We start from the raw sequence: 26765 nt of genomic DNA on the forward strand, positions 1-26765 counted from the left end.
ATGTGTGTTAGATACTTTTCTTGTCCCTGCCATCAAATACCTGACAAAAAACAACTGAGGAGAGGAGGGGTTTATTTTGACTGACAGTTCAGGGAATCCAGTTCATCATGATGGAGAAGACAGGAATGGGTTGGTCTGTGGTGCTGACTAGGTTTGTTGGGTCTTTTCTTTTTTAATTGTTGAGACTGTAATATAATTACAACACTCCTCCCTTCTGTTTTCTCCCTTCGAATCCTCCCATGCAGCCCTCCCACTCTTCTTCAAGTTCATGGCCTCTTCTTTCATTAATTGTTGTGCCGTGTAAACATATATGTATGTGTGTGTGTGTATATATCACATATGTGTATATGTATGTATACACATAAACATATATATATATATTCGCACACATATGTATACACACACATTCACATGCATATATTTCTAAATGTAACCTTGTTGGCTCTGTTTCTTAACAATTAAACTTTATTATACAACCCAACTAGCTTACACAAGAAGGAAAAAAGGTTAAAGGGACAAAGGAGTGAACCCTCCAGTATCCATTCCATGGGACGGGTCCTTAGGTGTCTCTCTGGCCCGCGTGCTGGTCCAGCCTGGTCACTGCTCTCCACGCGCTCTCGCCCAGGCTGAACTTGTTGTTCTCTCCTCCCAACCTGCCTGAGTCCCATGGAAAGGGCAGTCTCCTTCTCCCATTGAGGGTCAATTAGGAAAACAATAGCCAAGGTGGGGTTCCCAGGTCTGCTTCCTGAATTCCAAGCCCAGGAAGGCTCCACTCAATCTATCACAAGGTATTCATGGGGTGCCCCAAGGGTAAAGCCCACCAAGATTGCTTCTACCTGTGACAAAGCTTAATCTTTCCCACATAACCTACTCTATCTGTATAATGCTACTTGTAAGTATGTCTTTAGGCTTGATAACTTGGCACTGGACAACCAGTTGGCTGCTCTTCCCTAGGGAATATTACCTCTCCTGCTCCCAACAGAATTCAATTGCTTCTAGTCCTTAGTGTAGAGTTGAGGCCTGATGGGCTTCCCGACCCTTTGTGATATCTATTGGTGCCCTCCGTGTTCAGCTCACACTTGGGCGTCATGTTAGTGAGTGAGACTTTATGGGTTCTGGTCTGACTTTACTATCTCACAGCCAACTCTCTGGTTCTCAGGCTCTTACAGTCTTTCCACCCACTCTTCCACCACAGTGTTCTTAAGCAATAGGTGTGGGGATGTTTTGTAGCTGTATCCGTTAGAACTGGGCTCCACAGCTCTGCATTCCGATTGATTGTAGTTTTCTATAATGGTCCCTATCTGTTGCAAAGAGAAGTTTCCTTTATGAGGGGTAAGGACTACAGTGATGTGTGAGCATAAGGACAAACGTCTCTAGATTGTTGTTGGAGGTTATGCTGGTAAAGTAGTGTTTGTAGATTCTCCCCCAGTAACTACAACCCCACTAGTACTTAGTGGTTAGCTAGGTTTCTAGTAACAGTCAGGTTCCCTCTTGTTGCATGGGTGCTATTGAGTTTTTCTTTTCATTCATCTGAAGGTGTTTTCTAAAAACCATTGGAGCTTCTTCATTTACTCATTATTTAGGAGCGTGTCATGTAATTTCCATGTTTTAAATGCACCTAACTTATTTCTGCCATTAATTTCTGATTCCGTGAACGATGGCAAATTGCTTTGCATGATTTGCATATGTTCACACCTACTAGGTGTGTTATCTGTCTTGAAGAATGTACCATGTGTTCTTGAAAATGGATGATGGTGTCCTGGCATGTAGCGCTCTACAGGCGCCTGTCAGCTGTGGTGCTGCTGAGGTCTTCTCCTGGCCTGCTGGCTTCTTACTTGCGTTTTTATTGCAGTTAGGCTCCTGAAGTGTCCAAAAGGCCCATGGCACTGTCCGTTTCTAGCTTTAATTTGGCATTTCTGGGCCCCGTTGGTGGTGGATGGGAGCTAACTGCTGTTTGTTACATCTTCCTGATAGATTGACGCTTAAGTCACCACAAAATGTCCCTATCTTTCATAGCTCTTTTTTTGGAGGTGTCATTTTATTTAAAATTTCTTTTGTTGGTGACTCTTCCCCCCTGGGGACACTGTTTGCATGGCACTCAGTTTGTTATCCTTCAAGCAGCAGCCCACGTGTCTTCGAATCAAATATGCAGCCCATACAGGCAAAGCAGTTAGATTTTAAAAGTCGACACTTTTGGTTGGATTCTTGACAATTAATACTGTAGTTTGTGTGTTCACCTGTCTTGCTAGTACTGATAAGATTGGCCATGGATTGGTTATTTTGCTTTTTGCTTGCTATGCCCAGCTCTCCTTGCTCTGGCTTTTCTTTTCTTAGTCCTTTGCATTAGACAAACATTTTGGAGTATAGCGCTCTGATTTTGTAATAATTTCCCCATAGGTTTTATTATATTTATCATTTTTGCTTCTGCAGTGCCAGGGGTCAGACTTAGCATCTTGTGCACCCTAGGCAGACACTTTATACCACACTACACTTCCAGCACCTTCTGCATGTATTTTAAAACTGTCTAGGGTTTAATATCTGTTTCAATTTAGAATCAGATTTACATTAATGATGCGGGGAACCACTGAAATGCTTCTCCCGTGCGGCTCTGTTCTCCTTTCCTCTGTGGTAGTACACAGTGGAGTCGCTGGATTATGTGAAGAAGACAGAGAGGTGGGGGTGAGTTCCAGAGATGGGAGAGGGTTTGTGAGGAGTCAGGAAGAGGAGAGTGAGGAGCACATAGGACCAAAATGCATAGCATGAAATTCTCAAGGATCAAGAAACTATTTTAAAAGAGGAAAAAAAAAATCCTAAAATGTACCTGGCGATTGAAACATCACCTTCTCACTTAAAACAATTATTTGTTGTTGGGTCCTTTGTTGTTTTGTTCTTATGCTCTGAATATATCCTCTGCTATCGTCCGTCTCCATTGTCCCTGATGAGGAATTAGGCTGTTTATCTCATTGGCTGGTTTTTTTTCCTAGTTTTAAGATTTATTTCTCTTCAAACATGTTTAAATATATCTCAGCATCTTTGCAAGCAGTAACACTTGATAATAAATGAACTAGCTGTGTCAATTATTATTTAAAATTATTATTTATTATTTACTCAATATTTTCTTCTTTTTTTTCCTGACTCTTTCTCTTGTGTTTTCATGCAGAGGTTGGTGTGTTTTGTGTCCTTTAGTTCTCTGGGGCTTCAGTGATCATTCTTCCTTAATTCTTATTTAGGTCACATGGCCTCTATGTGCCAATACCCACATTCTCTTAGTCACTGTCAGCTAAAATCTATTGCTGAGAAGCTGGGGAGATGGCTCCGTGGTTATAAGCACTTCTCAGCACCCACAGTGGGCAGCTTTCAACTGCCTGTGCCTGCACATCAAGGAGATTTGGTACCCTCCCATCCTCCACCACAGCACGTGGGCATGCACGTACACCCACGCATGCCCCCCCCCTCGTGCACACACACACACCTTTATATAACATAAAATATTTTAAAAAGTATTGTGCATTTTAGTTGATTATTTAAATAGTATTGATAATAATTTAAATTATGAATTTATATTTATTTTAAAACATAATTTCCACTTCTTTATTGCTATTTTTCTGTTTAGTAAGACACTGTTGTGACATCTTTTCTTCTTTACTCTTGACCACAGTTGTTTTGAACTCTTTGCCTGTGAATTCTGTCCAGTGAGTGCATCCTTTTGTGAGCATTTTTTGTTATCTGCTTTCCCCCTATATATGGGGTTTCTTTTCTTTTGTATCTTTCTCTCTCTCTCTCTCTCTTTTTTTTTTCCAAAACTGGATACTTGAAAGATTACTTTGCAGTGATTCCTGGTCTTGATTTGGCTTTCCCTGGGGCCTCCTGTTTGTTTGTTTATTTGTTTAGTGATTTGGTCAGAGTATTTCACTCAAGCCTGTGATGTCACCCGGGAGAAACCACAGCCCCCGGCCGTGCACAGCCACCTTGCAGTGACAGTGGCTTTCTTAAGCTGCCCATGGCTTTCTATTCCCCTGGCTGTCTGCACCGACTTCTGTTGGTATCACACTCAGTTGTTAGCCCCCACTGATGCTGGCCCACTGCTCTATTATTTTTGACAAGGCCCCTGGGCATAAATTGCTCCACAGTCAGTTTCAATTAAGTTCATGGCCGTTTGCAGGACTACTCTATGAGGCCTGGGAGAGACTCTAGGTACCCTTTCTGTTGGCTCATTCTGGTGAACTACCTGCTGGTTTACAGCTAAGCAAGTGGGTGGTACTCAGGGAGCTCAGTGAAACCTCCACTGTTTTGACAGCACCCTGAGGCGTGAACGCCTTCTCACTCTGTTCTAGACAAAGTCCTTTCCAGGAGGGCAGCGCAGAGCTCTTTGTTCTTCAGGGCCCAGCATTGGCTCCCGGGGCAGCTGCTGGGCTGTTTCCCTTGAGTGACACCGATGCTTCACACGCAGACCTTTGGGTGAGGGTTCTGGCCTCATCTTTCTGGCTTGCCTCTTCTGACATAGAATGCTGGGGAAAAGGCCCACACGACTAATATGTGGCACCAGAGCTAGCACTCCCTGAGTGGGAGACGGGAACCCCAGGCCTCTCGCTGACCCTGTCTGGAAGGGAGCACGTTCTTGGCCCCCACTCCTCTGTGGTCCTAGTCAAGGGGGTTAAGGGAGCCCCGTGTCCTTGGCTGTACACGTCAGGAGCAGAGCTTTCATTGTGGAGGCTGGGTGTGTGAGTCGGAGCCACAGCACAGATGCTGTCCCCACTGTTTTTCATGAGGCTTAGGGGTTGCCTCTGTTAGACTCTTGCCTTTGGTAAATGTCCTTTGGATATTGTCCACAGACTAGCTTTTAAATCAGGAACCCATCACAGCTGTTTTCTGGGGCAAGAAATCACAGAAGTCTGTACCTCTCTGTGGTGGTTTCAATGACAAATGTTCCCTATGGGCTCAGGCATTGAATACTTGGTCCCCAGTTTGTAGGAGGCATTGTTTGGAGAGGTTAAGGTCTAGCTTTGCAGGAGGAAGCTCATCACTCAGAGTGGGCTTTGTGCTTGCTCTGACTTCCATGCCCGCCTCTGCCATGCCTCTCCACCATAATAAACTTATCCCTCTGGGACCATAAGCCAAAATAAACTCATTCTTCCATAAGTTGTTTTTGGCCATGGTGTTTCATCACAGCAATCAAAAGGCAAGCGATGCACACTCTGTGTTTAGGCTTCTGGGAACAGAACCCATATCTCAGTCCCGTTTTTTATTGCTCCCTATGTTCTGGATGGTGTCATCTTCTGCATGGGCAAGCGTTGGGTCTCACTCACCTCAGCCTACCAGCCAGCACTCACACTGTAGGTGAAGTGCTCATTCCTACTTAAGAATCCAGCCCTGCCTCTTGGCGTGCGTGACCCATCAGCAGTTCCCATTGCTTCTGGAATGTGTATCAGCTGACTTGACTCCATCTGGTCTCTTTTGATAAACAGATACATACAGGCCATGTATGTGTTTATTTAATGTATGTGCCAATCAGAACTTTTGCACCTGCTGTTCTGTTTGCCTGGAGCTCTTTTATCAAGACATGCCTCTACCTCTGAGTAGGTACCTACCCTCCATCCTTGAGCTGTTTTCGCAAACATTTCATCCATCATAGGGATTAGAGGACACTGTGCATATTAAATCTGATATGTATCCTGATTTTCAGCTTGTTTGTAGAATTACTTCATTAACGTTAGTGTGTACTACTTAAGCTTAATTTTCAGAGTGGTTTTGTTCTCCATTGTAGCATCAGCACTAGTTCAGCATCCCATACAGACCCACCAGATGACTAGATAGTGGCTGGCAAGTGCTATTAGCAGCAATCGTATAGGTGCTTAATGAATACTTCCTTAGAGGAGAGGAGTGGACTAAGAGGAGGAGTGCTCAGGAGCCCTGCATGTATAGTGCCCCTCCCCCATAGGGTGAGATCCAAGCAGAGAGGTGAAGATCTTCACAGTCCCTTTGGAAGACAAGGCTATGCCTTAAAGTCCCAGGGATTGGCAGGCTCCTCTGAGCAGGGCCTGTGTGTCAGGGCAGCTTACTTCCTGGGCATGGGGCACTGCAGATAAGTGTTATCTTCTCAGACTGCCTGCCCTCAGGGAGCCTCCGAGGGTTTTCTAATGGGGCCACATGGAGTTTGGGCAGCCGCCTAACTTCAAGCAGTGGCTCATGTACTATGACACTCTGACCGCCCCAACCAGAGACACCTCTGAGGGAACCTCACTGTACCCTTGTGAACTTGCTAACAGCCATACTAATGCTGATAAGTACATCAGCAGTTCTGAAGCACCCGCCCCAAGCATTTCACTCTGACCTGCACCCTCCCTCCCCCATAGCTGTCTGTCCCCAGATGTTTTGCAGGGCTGAGGACAGAAGCCAGGGCCTCACTCCTCACTGTGCTACTGAGCTGTGACTCCTACCCTATCCATCTCCATGTTATAGCAGACTCTTCAGGAAGGAGTGAGTTGCCACCATCTGGTGAGACTGTGGGAGAAGCAGCCAGCTGGGCCTTTGCTCACCAGAGGCCTCCAGGGAGGAATTCCATACGTACTCATTACCGTGCACTAAGGCTTTAGAAACACCTTTTTTATATTGTTTGCCAAGCTTGTTACTGCTAGGACTAACTCTTTGCAAGGAAAGTTTCTCTGCCTTGGTTTTAATGCAACATAGAATTCTATTTAATTTTGTATTTTATTTCTTTTTTGTCTCAGACTATATATCTATTCTTTTGGCTCTGGGTCCCCAGGAACATGGGCTGTTCATTTGTCTTTGTACCTCAGGTACCATGAACATGGGGTGGGGTTGGGTGAGATATAGCAGGCTCCTTAGAGGGCTTCTATTCCCAGGCTAAGAGACCCTGCCTTGGCTTTATTTTTCTCCCCAACAGAACACTGAGGACTCAGAGCTCTGTCCATGGTCCTGTTACACAGCAGAAGTACCCGCTGTTTTCTGTTAGGTCCCTTGCTTGGTGGGAGGTGTCAGTGTGCAGAGTACAGACAGCTGTCTATCATGTGATGAGCACAATTTGCAGGAGGCAGGCTCATCTCTGGGCACCAGATGCCAGTGCACAAGGGCAGCATTCCTGAGGCGTGGTTCATGGAGACCTGTGTCTTGAAACCTCATGAGCGAGCCAGTCTCCCTCACCGAGATGACAGCAGGGAAGGCCTATGGTCTCTTTGTAAAACTTAGAAAGATAAGTTGGTTGGAGATATGGAAAAGTGTTTACCGCACAAGTATGAGGATCTAAGTTCAGACGCCCCACCACCACCACCACTCGCGTAGAAGTGGAGCAGAGAGTCTACAATCCCAACACTGAGGAGGGGGGGAGGGAGACAGCAAAGAGCCTGCAATCCCAGCACTGGGCAGGCAGAGACAACAGAAGCGCTGGGAGTTCCTAGGCAGCAAGCTACCCTGGCTGAGTTGATGAGTATCAGGTTCAGGGTGAGGTCCTGCCTTGAAACGTATGGTACAGAGTAACTGAGACAGATACCACCATTGTCCTCTGGCCTCCACACGCATGTACACGCATGTGTATATCTACCCTCTTACACATGAATTAAGAATGTAAAATATAACGCATGGCTCTGGAGGTCCTGGAGAGGAAAGAGGATGTCAGTGGTCAGCACGTGGTGTCTGGAGTAGCAATAAGGACCTCCCTAAGGCTGTGCCCATGGTGACAGCTTGTGCCAACTCTTGTGCGATGGGAACACTCACCACGGGGATGCTGGACGAGGGGTGTTCTCTTCACCACCTGTGCAAATTTTTTTCTGTAAATTTACACCTAATTGAAAATAGAGTTTTTTTTAAAAAAAAAATGTGTGCTTAAAATTGTTTTGGGAGGCAAATGAAAATTTCCATAATTTTTTCTGTCAGTGAAATCGGCAACTGCCACCTTTGGCCACAAGAGAAGCTTTCTGCACAGGTGTCATGTGCATTATAGACCCCATTTCCTAAGTCCAAGAATAGCGAAGACAGAGCTGAATGTAAGACAGTGTTGTCCCCTCAGGCCCTGAGGACTAAGAGAAAACTTAGGTGACAGGAAGCAGGAGAGGAGCCAGTGGTGGTCACAGTGGACCTTGTCTTCCGTGTGACCTCCCAGTCACCCAGTGAGGGCCACATTTCCATGGAAGAGATGCTTTGAGTTGCCTCCACAATCTTGGGAAGAAGAAGCCGTTAAATTATCATTTGTCACTCACATCTTAGCATGGATGCTATGTTGAGGCCCTTCTCAACTGTCCCGTAGGTGGGAAAGATTTTGGGCTGAGTAGGAGTTCTGCTCTATGAGGAAGGACTCTAGGGAAGGTGGCACCAGGTCCCAGGGATTAGCTTGTACCAGTCTCCAAGGCGGAAGAGACTTGGGGAATTCCATATTGAGGCACAACTGTCATCCTTGCTCATTCCAGAACATGACACTGAGATGTCCTGGCCTGGACGCTGGGGAGTCCTTAACTCCCCTGCATTCCCAGCAATGCTGTGGGAAGGGCCTTGAAGGGAGAACTGTCCTGGGGCGTCTTTAAGCTGAGAGCTTTTTGCGGAGTTGCAGGAAGCCAGTTCTTTCCAGGCCTTCTGGCACCAGCTGAGGGAACAGAACCCTGGTCCAGGATAGCCCTGAGTCTTTTCAAGATAAGTCACCTGTCCACTTCTGTGGATCCTGTAGAAGTGTCTTCTTACAGAATAGTTGGGTGCATCTCTGAAATCTTGTAGACCCTCAATCTGCCTCTAAATTTCAATGAAGCAATGCAGTCCAAGAGAGCCTCAGTTGCCTTCCCCTGGTCTACTTTGAAGCTTCCTGCTAGATATTTAAGCCCGAAATCCATAGGTGAATGAGACTTAAACACAGGGATGAGGAGCATAATCAAGGTTAGCTAGGTCCTGTGGAAGTCATACTGAGCCCGGTGGTTTTATAAGAAGAACATGAGATCTAACTGATACCCATGCACTGCCCATGCCTTGTGATGATCAAACATGAGGTTCTCCCTGATGCTGGGGCCATGTTCCCAGATTTCTAGCCATAAGAGCTATGAATGAAATAAACATCTATTCTTTACAAAAGATCCACTCCAAGATATTTTGTTAAGGTCACGGAAAACAGATTAAGGAAAACACACACAGAAACAAACTCCAGGGGCTGGAGAGAGGCTCAGTGGTTAAGTACCCTTGTTCCTCTGGCACAGGACACAGGTTTGGTTTCCAGCACTCACGTGTGGTGGCTCATGAGAACCCCTAACCTCAGCTCCAGGGATCTGACACCCTCTTCTGCTCTCCACAGGCAGGCTATAATGAAGCCTCTTAGCTTTTATTTGGTTGCAAGTTTTTAATATCCAGGTTTGACTTAGCCATTTGTTGGGCAGAATTCACAGCTCTTAGGCCACAGTGTGTGGTTTTTCCTGACTTCAGTGGTTTTCTGTCACTGGGTCCTGGCATCATGTGGGCAGTTAAAGCACAGCAGGGAGTTCTGACTCTCCTCTGGGCTGTAGGGTCAGCCTCAGGGCTGTGCAGTCCACATTCTTTGCCATTCTAACCTTGTCTTGAGCCTGCACCTTAGGGTTTTTTTTTTAGTCCATAGCTCAATTCTAAAAGAGATTTCCATGCATAAGACAATCCCAGTAAAAGCAGGATGCCATGAGTGTGTGGCGGGAGCGATGAGGGAGCCTTGTTCCCCAAAGCGCATAGAGAACTCAAAAGGTTTATGCTACTTCCCTGTCTAGGAAAATAGACCAAAATTAACACCTCAGACTGACTGAAAAAAACAAAACAAAAACAAAAACATGGTGTTAGCTACTTTTTGTTGCTGGGATAAAACATCACAACCAAAGCTAAAGAGAAGTTTCTTTTGGCTTCTGGTTCCAGAGGGTTCAAGTCCATAGTGGCCTTGATGGCATGTAGTAGTCAGCTGGAGAAGGAAACTGGGGATGGCGTCTTCAGTCACACAAAGAAAGCATCACAAACTAGAAGGAAGAAGGGCTATAAATTCTCAAAGCCTGCCCCCGTGATGCGCTTCCTCTAGCAAGACCTCTTAAAGGCTCCACCCACCTCCAAACATTGCCACTAGTGTTCGTACGCACAGGCTTATGGGGGACAGTTCTCATGCAAACCAGCACACACAGAAACACCCCATATGTGGGGTGCTACCCTTTTCAGAGGTTTCTTTGGGAAGCCGAATGCTCTAGCCAGGACGTGCCTACAGGCAACACCGAGGACACGCTAAGATCTTGAATCTGGTATTGGCCATGGCTTTCCTCTCCATTGGCTTCAATCTCACATAGTCTCGATCTTTCAGAAACTATACTTGGATTTGGGAGACAGTCAAACCACTTGAAGCAACTCAGGGTTAGTGTTTGAAAGAGTTTCGGAGGAAAGACGGGACGAAGAAGGATTTTCTTGTGGCAGCTGTGGATGTGGGTGTGAGTGTGTGGTGACCTTGTCCAGAGAGCTGCATTTAAACTGCGGCCATTACTTTCTGTCTGTCTTCTATGGTGCTTGAGAAAGGCCAGCCTGGGCAGTCTGGGCTCCACACATTTTGCTTAGCTGCAGGGCATTCACGGGGCTGCCTCATCCGAGGAGGGGACGCGAAATGGAGCCACCTAACTGCCGTGCTTGGGCTGGCCATATTTAGGACTTCACTGGAAACCCAGCTAGGGTGGCTGGGGACTCATTGGGACCTCAAGGGACTTTTATAATTTACTTCGGCTGAGATGAGGCAGTGGGTGGTGGCTGGAGTGCAGGAAAGTCTGGGCAGAAGACCCAGAGGCTTGCAAGAGTGTGACTCACTCAGAGAACTGTGAAGGCTTTTCATGCCCAGACACAGAGCAACTGAAGGATTTGTGTGAAGATTTGGAGTGGGCCTGGCTTTGGAAGGACGTCAAGTGACAGAAGGATTACAGAGGGACCAACTGGAGGTTCGGAGGGACTGTCTCAGGGTTCAGACTGACACCCAGGGACCATGAGTGGCTGGCATTAGGCAGGGGTGACTCTGAGGGCTGTAAAAGAAATACACCTCCTGGTCCCCAGTGAGTGAAAAGCGGGTCAGGTCCTCCTCCAGTGGGGGATGTCGTAAGTGGTAAATGGCAAATGGTTCAAAAGTCCTCATTTACTTTTGGATCAAGAGAGTGGATAGTATTTTCTATTTCAGGAAAAAACATTTTGTTTCCACTTTTAGATAATTGCTTTTTGTCACTGTCTAAGAAGTGAGTAATTTAAATAACGATATTTACACTTTAAGGTTTTCTTAGAACTTCCAAACAGAGACATATGTGTAAATGCCAAACAGAAGTTTCTAGTCAAATCTTGCCTTTCCGATGTTCTCCCTTTGGGGAAACTTGACCTTGGTTTGTGGCTTCCTATCCCACCTCAGTGAGTTCTGGGTTTTAGACGAAATGTCAACTGCACCAGAGTCCTGGGGAGGCTGACGACAGTTAAAGTAGGAAAGCTCAAGATGCCTTTTTAAGCCTGGATTTCACAGTGAATCCTTTTTCCACCTGTCAGTCTTATGCAGTATTTGGGAAATATTAGAAATGAATTTCTTTATTGGAAATGTATGTCGTATTCTCACAGTCTCAGGCACAGAGCATGTCTCTCAATAGCTTTTGGACATCCTGGGATACCCAAGACCTTCCATGAGTGGAGGGTGTGAAAGGCTGGCATGGTGACAGTCCCTGTGACATAAGATATGGGGAAGGACAGTCAGATCAGCCAGAAGCACATGACAAGGCCTGAGATAATTACTAAATGCTGAGTTGTGACTGCATTTCCTGGCCAGCACATCTTCTTGTCCCTCAAACTGTTACACCTTTTACAACCAATATAAACCTTGTTGATACATCTGCTGAACTGCTCCCTCCCTCCGAGTCCCTCCTGGGTAGCTTCGAACCCCTGGGCCCAAGCCTGAGAAAACAGAATGGACCAGTTCTTTGCCATGATGCTCAGTACCATTTGAGGCTTTGTTGGCTTCTCCTGGTTTTTGCCATACGCTGTGCTGGTTTTACCCACAAGGGATGCTTTCATTACCCAAATAGATCACGTACCCTAACCACAGTGGGCTAGGGCTAGGTTTTAAGTTACTGAAGTTTAAAAATCAAGCCTTGAGTGCTAGCTGTCACCTGCTGCCTTACCTGAGGGCATTCCAGTAGCACAGTATATTGTCAGGAGCCACTGGAGAGGCAAGATGGCCACCGAAATGAGATCACTCAAGAGAACCAGAGTCCTCAGAACATGCAAATAAGGGTCTGGGGAGATTGCTCAGTTGGTAAAGTATTATTTTACAAGCAGAAGAACATGTGGTTGATCCCCAGAATCCATGTTAGAATAAATCTAGGTGTGCTGGGACATGTTTGTCACCCCAGCACTAGGAATGATGAAGTGGGTATGTGCTCGAGTTGCTGGGCAACCGGTCAGCCTGGGTGAGTTCCAAGTCAATGAGAGACCTTGTCCTAAATTACAAAAAATGGACCTACGCCTGAAGAATGACACCAGGACTGTCCTTCAGAGCACACATACACAAACACACACACACACACACACACACACACACACACACACACACACACAGAGAGAGAGAGAGAGAGAGAGAGAGAGAGAGAGAGAGAGAGAGAGAGAGAGACACGGACACACAGACAGAGATATAGACAGAGAGAGACAGATACAGAGAGGCAGAGATAGAGAGGCAAAGACAGACAGAGAGACAGAGAAAGAGGACTATGATCTGATGTCAAATTATGGCCAAATCTTGCCATGAAGTTATAGCACCTCATGGACACCTCAGCAGAGCAAAAGCCTTCTGGTAGGAACACCCAAGTCCACAATAGGGTACATGGTATCGTGGAGAATTGTGACTGAAACTGGCTTCTTGTGTTCTGTGATTAATTACTGAGAAGCCTAAGTAGCTGGTTCCCCTAACTGTCCTGAGTGTGGAAGGGATGTGATCTGGTCCTGACTCTGGCTGCATGTCCGTGAGCACATAACAGTGTTATGGCAGTTTAAAGAACAGCTGGGCATTCTTGTGTCCTGCCTGGTGAGAATCTTCTGGGAGACATGTGGGGAGACTTTTGTAGAGTATGACTTGGAAGGGTCTGAGGGAACAGCCTCAGCCTCACAGCTGCAGCCCCTTGTAGCAAATGCAATGTGGCCAAGACTGTGCTTGTATTGCCTGGGGTTTGGATGCCTACCATGGACCTTCAGTGTGGTCCACGGTGCTGCAGCATCTAACTCACCTGGGAGCTTCCCAGAAATGCAGACCCTTGGGCCTCACCAGACCCGCCAGGCTTCATGTCAGCAAGGCCACAGCTGCACAAATTGGTCTGACAATCCTAAGGTCTGGTACCTAAATGCAGCACTCCACTGTCTCTGTAGTGCAGTATCTGGATGCTACATCCCTAGGCTCTTCAGAGCTAAGCATCAGCACCCAGGATGGCCATGCAGATGCCTCTTCTGGCAGTAGCATGGGCCATGTCACTGGGCACCTGGGACTCTGCATAGTTAAACCATTCCACCCTGAGCAGATTCTAAGCTTCCTGTCCTAGGATCAAGTGAGTGGAGACTGGTGGGGAAGGGACATCAAAGGTCAAACCCAAGGTCAGAGTTCAGTTGGTTGACTCTTTTACCATGGTTTTGCCACTCTTTCCAGCAGAGAGAAGACAAGCGGAGTGCTTGTTAGAGCCACCAAAAAGCCCTTTAATAGTACATCCGACAAAGAACAGAGCCTTATGGTCCATTCCATGGGCCACCCAAGGAAAATAAACATAGCATTTTAGCTCAAAGGCTCCTGAGGAGGCCACTGTCAGTGGAGCAGACTTCCTCACTTGAGTGTGACATAGCAAAGTGACAGGAGGGACATTAGTTCATTCACAGCCTTGTTCTTGAAGGCTGTGAGGAAAAGTCACTCCATTTTGAAGCATCTCGGGAGTGATTGCCCTTTCACAGAGAGCTATTGTAAGGACCTGTCACCCACAGTTCTGTGTGAAGGTGACTTGTGAATTGGGGCTAAGCTAGAAATGTGAATTGAAGAGAACTGAGACAGAAGTCAGTGCTGTTGGGGAGCCTGTGGAAGGCCGCAGAAAGAGGCCCCGAGGGACTGAGGTAGCAGCTGCAGAAACAGCAGCACTGGGCTGTTTGCATTGACTGCATTGACTACCATTGGGCTCCTCTAGACTCTAATTCTAGGATGCTTCAAACTTTGCCTTTGAGGAGGTCAGCTCCCATGAACCCCTGAGAGATGTTCACTGGTGTCCAAGCTGTCTGGTCCTGTGAGGGTGATACCTTGTCTTCTCCTTTGTGGAAAGAACCATATTAGACTTGGGACGAGGTGTGGCCTGCATGTTCCTTGTTTTGACCTTCCTCTTGGTGAAGCTCTTCTTCTTCTTCTTCTTCTTCTTCTTCTTCTTCTTCTTCTTCTTCTTCTTCTTCTTCTTCTTCTTCTTCTTTTTCCAGGATATTGGAACTTTATTAGCAGTTACTGAGCTATGAGATAGAAACAATAAAAACCATTCAAGTTGCTTGAATCTGATAAGTACAGAAATATTACACATAAGAAAAAACTCTCATCTTCTAGCCCCAAAACTAATCTTTTGTGGAAGGACACTCTTAGTTAGGGGCAAAGAAGCACAGAAGTTACCACAATAAATACTGTCATCTACCCAGGAAAGCAGTGAATTATAGACACATGACAGGAAAACTTCTGATACTAGTTTATAATATTATCCTAATCATAAAAAAATTTCAAATAAAAACACATACCCTTCTTCTCCTGTAGGCTTCCAGTGCTCTACCCAAGAGACTTGAGTACTTACATTAAGGAAACAGGAAGCCCACCTTAGGTGCAAAATTAACTCAAAAAAAGGCAGTAGCTTTCCTAAATACAAATGACAAACAGGCAGAAGAACAAATTAGGAAAACGACACCCTTCATGATAGCCAAAAGCAATATAAAATATCTAGGAGTAACTCTAACCAAGCAAGTGAAGGACTTATTTGAAAAAAACTTTAAATCTCTGAAGAATGAGATTGAAGATGGCATCAGAAGACAGAGGGATCTCCCTTGTTCGTGGATCGGGAGAATTAACATAGTAAAAATGGCCATCTTACCAAAAACAATTTACAGATTCAATGCAATCCCTATTTAAAAACCTACAGAATATTTTGAAGATATTGAAAGATCAATTCTCAACTTCATATGGAGAAACAAAAAGCCCAGAATAGCAAAAACAATCCTATACAATAAAAGATCCTCCGGAGGAATCACCATACCTGATCTCAAGCTGTACTATAGGGCAAAGCTCTTCTTAAAGTCTCGGCCCAGCCCAGGCCCTGTGCTATGAGTAGGAGATGGCTGCTTTGGCATCTACTGTGAGATGTGAGAGGGCCATCTGAGGATTCTTTGCAGGATTTCAACGAACTCTTTCAAAGCCCCAGACAACTCTTTTATTGGGCCCAGAGTGCAGTCCGGAGTGCCCCATACAATGCTGGGCTTAAGCTTTTGTCATTGGCATCAGAGAGCCAGTGGATATTCCTGTTGCATCAGGGACATGGGGCACCAGCTCTTGCCTATGAAGACCATCTTTTAGGTGAACAGAACGGCCACCTGGGCCTGGGGATATGCCTTGGTTTGTAGGGTGCCTGTCTAACTTGCACAAAGCCCTGGGCTGTATTCCAGGCATGACATATGCCTCATTAATACGGTGCAGAATTGTAATCCCCGCATTTGGGAGGTAGAGGTCGTAGTAGAATCAGCAGTTCAAGGTCATCCTCAGCTCTGTAGCAAGTTCAAGGTCAAGTAGGACTCTGTCTCAAAATAAGCAAATGAACAAAACTCTGAACTAAAAACCTCAGAGTTGCCAACTGGGACATGCTTTCTGGAAATCCAGATGCTAAGTCTCCATTGAGGACTTGTTCAAATTACCCAGAAAGTCTTTAGCATGGTGTCCTATGTAGGGTGCCATTTTAACTACTCTGAGTAGAATAGAATCGGCCAGGCAGGGCCCAGGGCAAGCCATCCCTAAGGCAGAATCCTACTGTCTCCTGGTGTCATTGATCCTTACCTTCACTCTAGGCCTTGTGGAAACTGCATATTTATTAGTAACCAAATCCACAAGTATATATCAAGCAGCTATTGTATTATGTGCCTGTTAGGGACTTTGAGGACCATAGATGCTCAAATATACATGTAAAACAGAGTGTCAGCACATTTATTGTCTATTGTGGGGAAACCAAGACACATCACACTACATTCCACAAAAGACCTGTGGACAAGCCTAGTGTGTATCCCTAACTGCAAGGTCAAGAAGTTATGAGCTTGGTACATGCCATCTAAACCAGGATTTGGAGCCTCCCACTCCTTCTCTGAGGACCAGATAGTAAATATTTAAGGCTCTGTAGGCCAGATGGTCTCTGTCACAGCCACTCAACTGTCCTGGTGTGAAAACAGTTTTAGATGATATGTAAATGAATGTGTGTGGCTGTGTGCCAATAAAACTTTATTTACAAAAACAGGCAGCAGGCTGGATTCAGCCCAGGTAAGGTTGCCAGAGTTTGCAAAGAAAACCCCAAGCCTTCCAGTTGAGTGCAAATTTCAGAGATATAATGGACACATTTTTTTTTCAGCATGTCCCAAAAATTGCAGGGGATGCACAGACAAGGGTAGCTGCTGTTTTATCTGGCAGCCTTGAAGTCAACTGGCATCTGAGTTGAATTAATGGATATTCTGAGTGGGTCAGTCAAAATGTTTGGCCTTGACCCTGATGATCTAAGACTTAGGGAAAAATCAAAGCAATTTTCCAAAGAAGGTTAGGAAAAAGGAACTGGATTTATCCAACAGTGACTGACTGGTCAGGGACAGTTGGCCAAGGATGAGGCCCTTGATTCTCCCAGGCTTGAGGTCCTCATGCCTGAACTGGAGGGTCCTTGAGGCATACACAGTACAGGCACCGGGACAACATGCCCATCTGGTAAGTAGTGTGCCTACACACAAGGGGCCCTGGCCATCTTCCTGAGAGAGCCCTCTTTGGCAGCTGTCTGCTCACTGCGCACCTTATTTTCTCAAGGTCAGCACAGGTTATTCTTGGGCCAAATAAATGTTCACTCTTCTATCATCAATATCTCAGTTCCCACAAATCACAGAAGATGAGACTTGGGCCTGGTGTTGCTAGCCTCACGTGTGCACACACAAAGCACACACGGCGTTTAAAAATGCCTATAAGTTTAAATCATCTTCCTAGCTGAGGTCACAAGGCAGAATGCCTACTGGAGTTGCAGTCAACCTTTTCTCTCAATTCTAAAAATAGCATGTGACCCAGGACAAGTGTCCAGTGGAGGTGAGAACCAGGGGTGGCCCTAGCTCCCACGTCTTGTTTCCCTGTGACAACACTGGGCATGTGTTATGTCCCTCACTGATAGCAGAAGTTAGCTTAGCACAACTCTGGGCACATGGCATTTACTACAAGTGCCCGGCAAGTGGAGGTACACACTGCACTTTATCTCACACAAGCAGACAATGGGCAGTGTGTGCTGTGGTTCTGTTCTGGTGATCCAGGGAGCAAGATTCCCTGGAACAGAGTGGCACTGGCTGACCAAAGGGATCTCCCTGGAGCACACGCTGTAAAGAAGTGAGACAGATGCCAAGTGCGGGAGGTGGAGAAACTTGGATTTTCTTATCTCCGAGCCAGATGCTTAGGATACCTTGCCTTCTTTGAGAGGCAAACGTGTCATCCACCTCACTCCATGAGGAACGAAACACTGAGAACAGTTCAAGAATCCCAGGTAGATAATACTTAAAAACTAAATCTCAGTCCACTCATTCCTTCTAGATAGCTACAACAGAGTCTTTCTGGATTGCCCGGTGAATCCCTTAAACTTTAAACTGAGTGGCAGAGGAATGTGTGGCCCCTGCAGCCCCTCAGCAAGGTTGGAGCTTATGGCCGAGTTTTCCATGATTGTTCAAAGACAATCAAAGGCTTTGTCCACTCCAGAGATAGTGATGCCGGGGAATGCAAACCATTCGGGCTTCCTTGTTTGACTTTCTGCTTTTTTTTGCCAGTCTTCTCTCCCTGTTACATTCTTCAAAGGATAAAGGGCACATTAACAACTCCCCAGTGGTGACAATTAGGGGCAATTTGTGAACTAAAATTGGCCAGTTGCCTTATTGCTTCGGAGCTGACAGTCTTCCACTTCAATCTTCTTTAAATCCATGCTTAAGGCGAAGCCCGCCTGCTGGAAGGATTTTCTTCATTGTGCACGTGTCTCTTCGATGGCGAGCTGCGACATGGTGGGCATTAGAGAAGAGTTTCACTGAGCCACGCGTGTTGGGCACCCGTTTCCAGCTTTCAATTATAGAAAGTGTTAACTAACTTCTTTTATTAATTAATTTATTTATTCACTTTACGTCCCGGCCGTAGCCTCCTCCCTTCTCTCCTCCTTGCCCCACTCTCCCTCTCCCACTCTCCTCCTCTATTCCTCAGAAAAGAGGAGCAACCCCCTTCCCACCCACCTCAGCTCATCAAGTCACATCAGGACTGAGTTCATCTTCTTCCCCTGTGCCCTGGCAAGGCAGTCCTGTCATGGGGAAGTGACCAAAACAAAACAAAACACCCCCAAAAAAAAAAACCAGGCACCAGAGTCAATGTCTGAGACACCCCCACCCTCACTCCCTTTACTAGTAGACCCCACATAAAGCCTGAACTGCCCATTGACTACATCTATGTAGAGGACCTAGGTCTAGTCTATGTATGTTCCTTAGTTGGTGCTTCAGACTCCACAGGCCTCTCTGGGCCCTGGTTAACTGTCTCTGTTGGTCTTCTTGTAGATCTCTAGATGCCTCTGGGTCCTTTTATCATTCTGTCCACTTTTCCACTAGACTCCTTATGCTTTGCTGTGAGTCTCAGCATCTGTTTAGAACTGCTGTTGGGTGGAGCTTCTCAGAGGACAACTCTGATAGGTTCCTCTCCGCAAGTAAAGCAAAGTATCCTTAATAGTGCCAGGGGTTGGTTCTCTTCCATGGGGTGGGCCTTGGGTTGGGCCATGCGTTGGTTGGACATTCCCTCAATCTCTGCTCTACCTGTTCTATCTTTATCCCTGCATGTCTTGTAGTCAGGGTAAATTTTGGATTTTTTGTGGGTGGGTTGGTGTTCCTCTCCCTCTGCTACGGGTCTTGTCTAGTTAAAGGGTGTCGTCTTCAGTCTCCATATCCCTTCCTCTCATGACTTCCCAGAGGTCCATCCTGACTTAGGACTCCAGCTTGTCACAGAGATGCTCCCACTCATAGTTTCCCTTTTCTCTGCAGACCACTACTGTTCTGAGCTGATCTCTACCCTTATTTCTCTCTGAGATCTCTCTCTTACCATGTGCTCTACCTCCAACCACTCCCTCTGTCTATTCTATTTCCCCTTCTGAGTGAGATTTAAGCATCCTCCCTTGGGTTCTCCTTGTTACTTACCATCTTTGGGTCTGTCCAAATAAAAATGCAGAAAATAATAATAATAATAATAATAATAATAATAATAATAATAATGATAATGATAATAATAATAACACTGTTGAACTCAAATGATAGACTAGTCACATGTCTTTTTTCTTCACTAAAATATTTCATTTGGAAATTAATTTTGATGTTAGGTGATTTTAGCTAGCCGTCTTTTTTCTATTTTTTTATTAAAAATATTTATCATGTAACACATTTTCATTGTGTTTTTCCCTTCTCCTACCTCTTAGATCTTTCCCAATCTCCCTAACCAACCAATTGTATGTTACTTCTCTCTCTCTTCAAAACTTCACAAAATGAAAACAAACAAAAAAACCCCAATAAGACACACACACACAAAATGCCAAAACAAAATAAAACTAAATTACCCCAAAATAAACCCCATGGAATCTATTCTGTTTGGAGCAACTATTTCTGGGTACAGGACTTATCCTGGAGTGTGGTTGGTATACTCAGTGACCCTCCATTGGAGAAAATTGACTTTCCCCTTCCCAGGAAATAGCTTCCTGGCAAAGGGTGGAACTTTGTGTTGACTTTCTCCTCCCAGTGGGGGTATCCTTTATGTCTTGAACATGTACAGGTCTTGTGAATGCTACCACCGTCCCTGTTAGCTCATATATACATCTGTCCTCCTGTGTCTGGAAGATGCTGTTTGCCTGGACTCATTCACTACCTCTTATACTAGTTCTGCCTACTCTTCCACATAGGTTTCTGAGCTTCGAGTAGGTAGCTTTAATGAAGACTTCATATCTAGTACTGAGTGCTCCAAATTCTCTCACATTGCACATAGTTCAGTGGTGGGTTGTTGTGTTAATTCCCACCTACTGAAAAAAGCAGCTTCTCTGATGATGGTTCAGCTAGTTACTGATTTATGGATATAACAGAAGGTTGTTAGGAGTCATTTAATCGCTTTATTTCTTCAGCAGAAAAATAGCAGTAGGTAATAGTGATTCTATCGTAGGCCTGTGCTTATATAGTCTCAGGTCCATTGCTACTTTAGCAGTATCAGGTATGGGTTCCACCTCAAGGTGTGGGTCTTAAGTCTTAAATCAAATTTCAAAAAATGGTTGGTTACTACCACAACATTTGTGCCCCTATTGTACCAGTATATCTTGTAGACAGGGTTGTTGTAGGCTTCAGGGTTTATAGCTGGGTGGTATTGCTGATCACCTTTCTCCTCTGGCAGCCTGCAGAATACCTGCTAGCATCATGAATGCAGTCATCAGGGGTGAAGCTTGCAGTTGGGCACCAGCTTGACTTGTCTATAATCGATGACATATGTGTCTTGTACTCAGTAACAATAGAAACTTACTATAAGATTGTGGAAAGCAACCAATAGCCTGTGATGTTTAGGGGGGTCTATTCCTGTCACTAGACTTTGTTTTTGGTGGCATAAGTTATCTAGTTGGGACATTGTCTCTCCACTTATATGATGACTCAATATATTTTTTAAAAAATATGAATATATTTTAGGAAGCTCCTATAGTAGTAGGTTTTCATACATTTTTAAAAAGTCCCTTAGTGTTAGTCTTCCCTCCCCACATTTCCTCCTTTGCCCTTCTTTCTCATTCCCTCCCTATTCAATCATTATCTCATTTCTCCTTTGTCTCTTCATATCAATATTTTCTATTCCCTCCCCTCCTTTTTTTTTTAAAAGGAAACCCACTACCCACTCCCAGTCCATTACTAGGTTCCTAACCTCTGTGGCTGTTCTGATTGTCACACCTATATCAAAAGCTGAAAAGTTAACATCCACATGAAGAGAAAACATGCAAGATCTGTCTTTTGAGGTGTGTGTTACCTCAGTCACGATGAAAAGGTGATGTGTCTGGACAGTAGCTGCCTAAGAAATCCATGAACCAGCAAGTTCACCAAGTATTTACTGGTGTAACTGGCAGGACACTCGAATAGAGACGTATACATGTGACAAACCACATCTAGGACCAGCACTCATCTGAGTGGGTATTTCAGGAAGATATACTTTCCTCTCAGGGTCCATGGTATCATGGCCTTTCTCAGCTGGACTATGGCTGCACTAACTGCACCTCCCCATGACACTTGTGTTGGCTGGAAGTCTCATGCTAATGAGATAGCACATGGCCAGGTTCTGAGGAGCCTCAGACTTAAGCACAGTTAATTCCTCTTTGCGATCCTTGATCGCTGATGTCTCAAGATCAAATAACCAACTAATTAAAATCAATGTCCACCTTCCATTGAAGTCATTATGGGCCCTCCCCTGAGGAAGTGGTTTTCTGAATTTGCAATCTGTGGGGAATACTTTTCCCTGCTAGGATCACATGAGTGGGAAAATGTGGAGCCCAAGGTTCCTGTTTCTTTTCTATGTCAAAGGAAATGGTTATTGCTTGAATATTTTGTTTCCCCAGCCATTCAACGCACAAGTACACAGCCTTCAGCATGCCTGTTAAACACCCCTCTGTGCAGCAGCAGTGGTGGAGGCACACATGTTAATGTGCATGTAAGCTTTCAGGAAAACAGTCAATATTCATCTGTGATATTGTTTGCTGAAGTTGTCCTGTAGGTTGGTGTGTGAACAGGTGTGTGTGTGTGTGTGTGTGTGTGTGTGTGTGTGTCTGTGTGTCTGTGTCTGTGTCTGTCTGCATGCATGTGTGAAATCTTTCCAGGATTTTGACTTTCTGTGTATAACCCTCAAGAATGGATCCAGACAGGAGTTGGGACAGAGAGGCCAGGAAGAGTTGAAGCCAGGTTTCTAGGAGTTTAGTGCTGCTGGGCCTTGGGGAGAAAGTGGGTGATATCTCCCTTGCTCTATACCCCTTGCGTGGACAGAACCCAGAATGTCTGTGGGAGCAGGTGTTTGAAATCTAAGAAGGAGGCACAAGTGCCTTAGACACTGAGAACCTATAGCTTATGGGGTGTTCTGTGTGGCTGGAGAGGGCTGGAGAAGTCAGCCCTCATGAATGCCTGTGTGGAAGCAGCCAGCCACTCCACAGTGATTTCCACTGCTTGGAGTCAGTCAGAGGAGGGGCAGGAGCAGGTGACTCTATGAAAGAAGGCTGTGAGAATCAGTAGCTCTTCTCTCCATGTTCAGTCATCTGCTACCTGCGGTCCAAGGGAAGGCCAAGCTGACTGAAATCGAGTGTCATCTACCTTGAAAGAATGGGAACCTAAAATAGAAAGCAGCATAGAAATCTACAAATAAAAAGGATGTATCTCTCATGCACCTGAGCTCTGGGACTGAGGTGCACACTTTGGCACCTGCACAGATGGACTTCTAGGATTCTTTCTAGAGAGTTCATTGTTAGAGTCAGTCCTAGAAATAGAAAGATAGAAATGAGCAAGAGAAAAAGGAGAGTGGCAGTTTCTGACACACTGTTAGGCTTTAGGTTTGACTTGTTCAACACAGTTCCTCCCACACTCCCAGGGAGACAGTGGGGCCAGCATGCAAGACACTTTCCTGGTATAGCACCCTCTGTCAGGGTGCCAGACAGCAAGCCACAGCCCATCTGTAAAACTCTAACATGTCCTGGTAGTTGTGTGAGAACTCTCTGGGGTTAGCTTGCCTTGAAATAACTGGGACATGTGGTTCTGATGTGGGGGCTCCCTAGAAGGCATGTGGTAGTGCCTTAAAAGTTAAAACATTGAGTCACTACATATCCTTGCAACCTCACCCAGAAGGAAGAAAAACTGTGCAGACACCCACATGGGTAAGTCACGGAGGCTGCACTCATTAAAAAAAAAGGGGGGGACCCAGTTTCCTGTCAACAGGCAGGTGGGTGTGTAAATCTGGTAATTAGCAGGAGGACATATAGATTAATAGATAGGAAAGACTTGCTTTTTACCACCAGTTAAAAGTTTATCCTGAAAATGTCACGAAGGGAATGAACTAGATGTCACTCAAGCCAGATGGTTGCTAATGATGGCAGTTTATACATGATTAACACTGGTACTCAGATCAGTCTTTCTGTAGTCTAGGAGCATACTTAGCCTAGGGAATGGCACCACCCACAGTGGGCAGGCCTTCTCATTTCAATTAGCCTAATCCAAACAATCTCCTCTGTGAATGTCCGGAGGCTCATCTCCCAGATGATTCTAGAATGTATCAAGTTGACAATTGAGAAGAACCATCACACCCACTGAACCTAGAGTGTGCTGTTTCAGCTACACTGGGAGGCCAGCAAGCTGGATCTGCCTTCCTCCAAGTCCCAGGGCTGGGATCACAGATGCTCCCACGCCTGGCCTTTTATGTAAGTGTTAAGAATCCAAACTCAGTCTTTATGCTTTTACAGCAAACACTTTATCTACCAGGCCTTTTCTTCAGACCAGATCATGAGGGTTTTGCAGTGGATATAAACATGTTTTTATTTTGATCCCAAGTATGGGATGGGGAACAGATCTGTGAGAGAGCAGGTGATGTTTATCCACTTAGAAGTCAAACTACTTCATTGGGGGGCTTGGTTATTGCCAACTGAAAAACATCCTAGTACAGACTCTGAGAGTACACACACACACACACACACACACACACACACACACACACACACACACACACAAACACATATGCCCCAAACAAGAGGCAGAGGCGTTTTGGGTCTTGGTATTAACTGGCTGTTCATTGCTTGACTTCAAGATGCTCCTAGAGAGAACCACTCCAGAGAGCGCTTTGAGGCTCCGGGCTCCAGCTGCTGTTCCAGGTTCCTGCAGCAACTTTAGTGGAATCTGCTGAAATCCTGCGAAGTACGGCGGGGGAATCCCTCCCAGGAACTGAGTCCAGAAAGGTCTACTTCTCCTGTTCCCATAAATCTCCTTTCTCTCCTATCTAGGGTAGGTGGGTTGGAAGGGAGGTATAAGCATTTAAAGAACCCCAAATAAAGTAGGTTTGGAAACGGCGAAGCCTACAGATTTTGTTTTTTGCTTTTTGTAGTGCTCCAGCAGATCTGAACACATGATGTGTATGTGGAATCCACGAGTGAGGGAGAGGCCAAGTGAGAAAGACCCTGCGGGCAGTACCTATAGACACCAGGCTGAACTTGCTAAGTTTGTTCATGCAGAGTGGTAGACAGAAGCCACATAGAACTCTGCTGAGATTTATTAATTCCGATGAAAGGAGTATGTGTACAGAACTTCCATTTACAGCTGATGACTGACACATTTCTTTTCCTGTTAAGAAACTCATCCGAGCAGCCAGATCATAAGTAAAAAGTCACATGCTGAGCTTGGGACTGGAGTGAAGGCCCATGGCCTCTGTCCGTAACAGGGAGCTGGTGGGGAGGCGTCTGCGCTGGCTTACCACTGATCTTTGGTCTTTTTTAGCGGAACTTGAATGTATCTATTTTCACATTTGTTTTTATACAACTGTAGATTTCATGGCTTAGTTAGCTGACAGCATTTTAACCTCCAATTTGCAACCTCATTAACAGGATGACTAATTGGCAAAATTGTTAACAATTTTCTAAGTTACACTACTGCATGCCCATTATTTGGTTTAAAAGATGGGAAATTCATCAGCTCACTCCTGGTCAAAGTGATGAGAACAAGTAACTGTCTAGTGCTCAGTCCTGAACGGGCCATCTCCATCATCCCCTCCAAAGCCTGGGGAACACTGTGGGAGAGGGGCTGGAAAACTGGATGGGGAGGACGTTCGGGGAAACACATTCTGGACGTATGAACACATCACCTGCATAAGACCTGCACACACAGAGATGCGGGAGTACAGGAGGGATAGGTCTGAAGAACAGGGGTCAATAGAGGTGGGAGGGGATGAGAGAGGGCAATGGGGGGAGACTTAGTCAAAATAAGGTGATACAAGTATGAAGATGTCAAGAGTAAAAATAATTATAGAATATGAAAAATCTGTAATTCTACCACAGAGTGAATAAAACATTTTAGATGACAGAAAGTTAAATGTGGGCTATTATAATAATTGCACCTCCTCTTAAATTTCCCCTCCTTTCTCCTTCTTTACCTTTTTCTCTGTGTCCTCAAAGAAAATGGGTGTCTCTTTACTCAGGGGTGCTTTCTATATGCATAATATCAAATCCACTGATCCCAGGGCCAGACTCATTATACACCCTGGTGGAAAAAGCAGGCTTTATCCTGCTTTCAGGTTTATAGGGACCCCAGCCAGTGTCTACTACAGCTTATGGAAGAAGAGCTGTCAGCAGGAAATTGAATTACTCACAGGTAAGTCCCAGTGTCCTAATATAAATGGGTTACCCTTTTCACAGGTGTGCATCCCAGGGTGCTGTCCCAGGGTGCTGTCCCAGGGTGCTGTTCCAGGGTGCTGTCGTTGACAGTCCACCAGCAATCATAGTCAGTGATGCTCTTAACCCAGACTGCTTATGCTGGACTGAGCTGCAGTGTGGCCATACTTGCAAGTGGCCTTTCCAAGGATCCCTTGTCCTGTCCCCCACTATTACAGGGCTTTGCCCTGGATGCTATCGGCAATGCCCCGCATCTGCCACACCGTACAGTACCATTAACCATCACTGTGGTGTCTCTGCTGCAGTTGTCATGACGCTCAAAGGTATATCAAAACAGTGCCCACACTCCACATCATGAGCTTCAGACTGTTGTACAGAGACTCATGTCCCTTTAAACAAACCTGAAGATAAAGATGTACCTAATTTTTACATCAAACAGTATTTCTAATAGTTTGAACCCTGACAGAGGCACCTGGCAAGGAGAAGACCAGCCAGTTCTTTAGAGATGGTGAAGTTGCCCCTACAGATGCCAGCCTACACACAGAACAAATATTTACCACTCTTAGGAACAAACTCAGGATGAAATCAAACTGCTCCTTCAGTTTGAAGTTCTTGGCCCAGGTGACTAAGGTGTGTGGACTTGGCTAACTAGAGATGTACGCTCATCTCTGTGCAGGGGAGGGTGGTGAGGCCTCCTCCTTTCCTTGGGTCGTCCCGTGGGCATCATATTGACCTGCACATCCTGGACTTGTAAAGACAGTCACCCACTGTGTCCCTGACATTTCCCTCTTAAGCGAACACTTCAGAAATTCAACACGTTAAGGTTTTTTTATGGGTTTTCTGGATTGGGGTGCCTGGAGCCCCACTGTGTTATTTTAGAGCTAATAGTTAATAGGAACAACTGTCAAGTAATTTCTTCATGGCATAGAAGGAGGAACAACAACTCCCTGATCAGGACTTCTTTCATTCCCTCAGGGATGGCCACGTGCTGGCTTAGCAGGGTTGGTCACAGTAAAGATGCAACAGGAAGGAGCCTCCTATTGTACAGTTATCATATCTGAGGACCTGGTGGTGAAAATATACATCAACATGGAAGACCAATGC

At 45.5% G+C, this 26765-nt stretch overlaps 1 long non-coding RNA gene across 2 annotated transcripts in view; it reads left to right on the plus strand.

Annotated features, from left to right (window-relative positions):
- The window catches only part of LOC311600377, a 200572-nt gene extending 175379 nt beyond the window's left edge, over window positions 1-25193 (plus strand). For both annotated transcript variants that reach the window (XR_014780226.1, XR_014780227.1), the window contains 2 exons: window positions 24089-24282; window positions 24383-25193. This is a non-coding gene — a long non-coding RNA (uncharacterized lncRNA). The remainder of the gene's footprint in view (window positions 1-24088; window positions 24283-24382) is intronic.
- Window positions 25194-26765: the final 1572 nt, after the last annotated feature.

The sequence above is a fragment of the Acomys minous genome (assembly GCF_964271855.1).
Source record: "Acomys minous genome assembly, chromosome: 6".
Taxonomy (NCBI): domain Eukaryota; kingdom Metazoa; phylum Chordata; class Mammalia; order Rodentia; family Muridae; genus Acomys; species Acomys minous.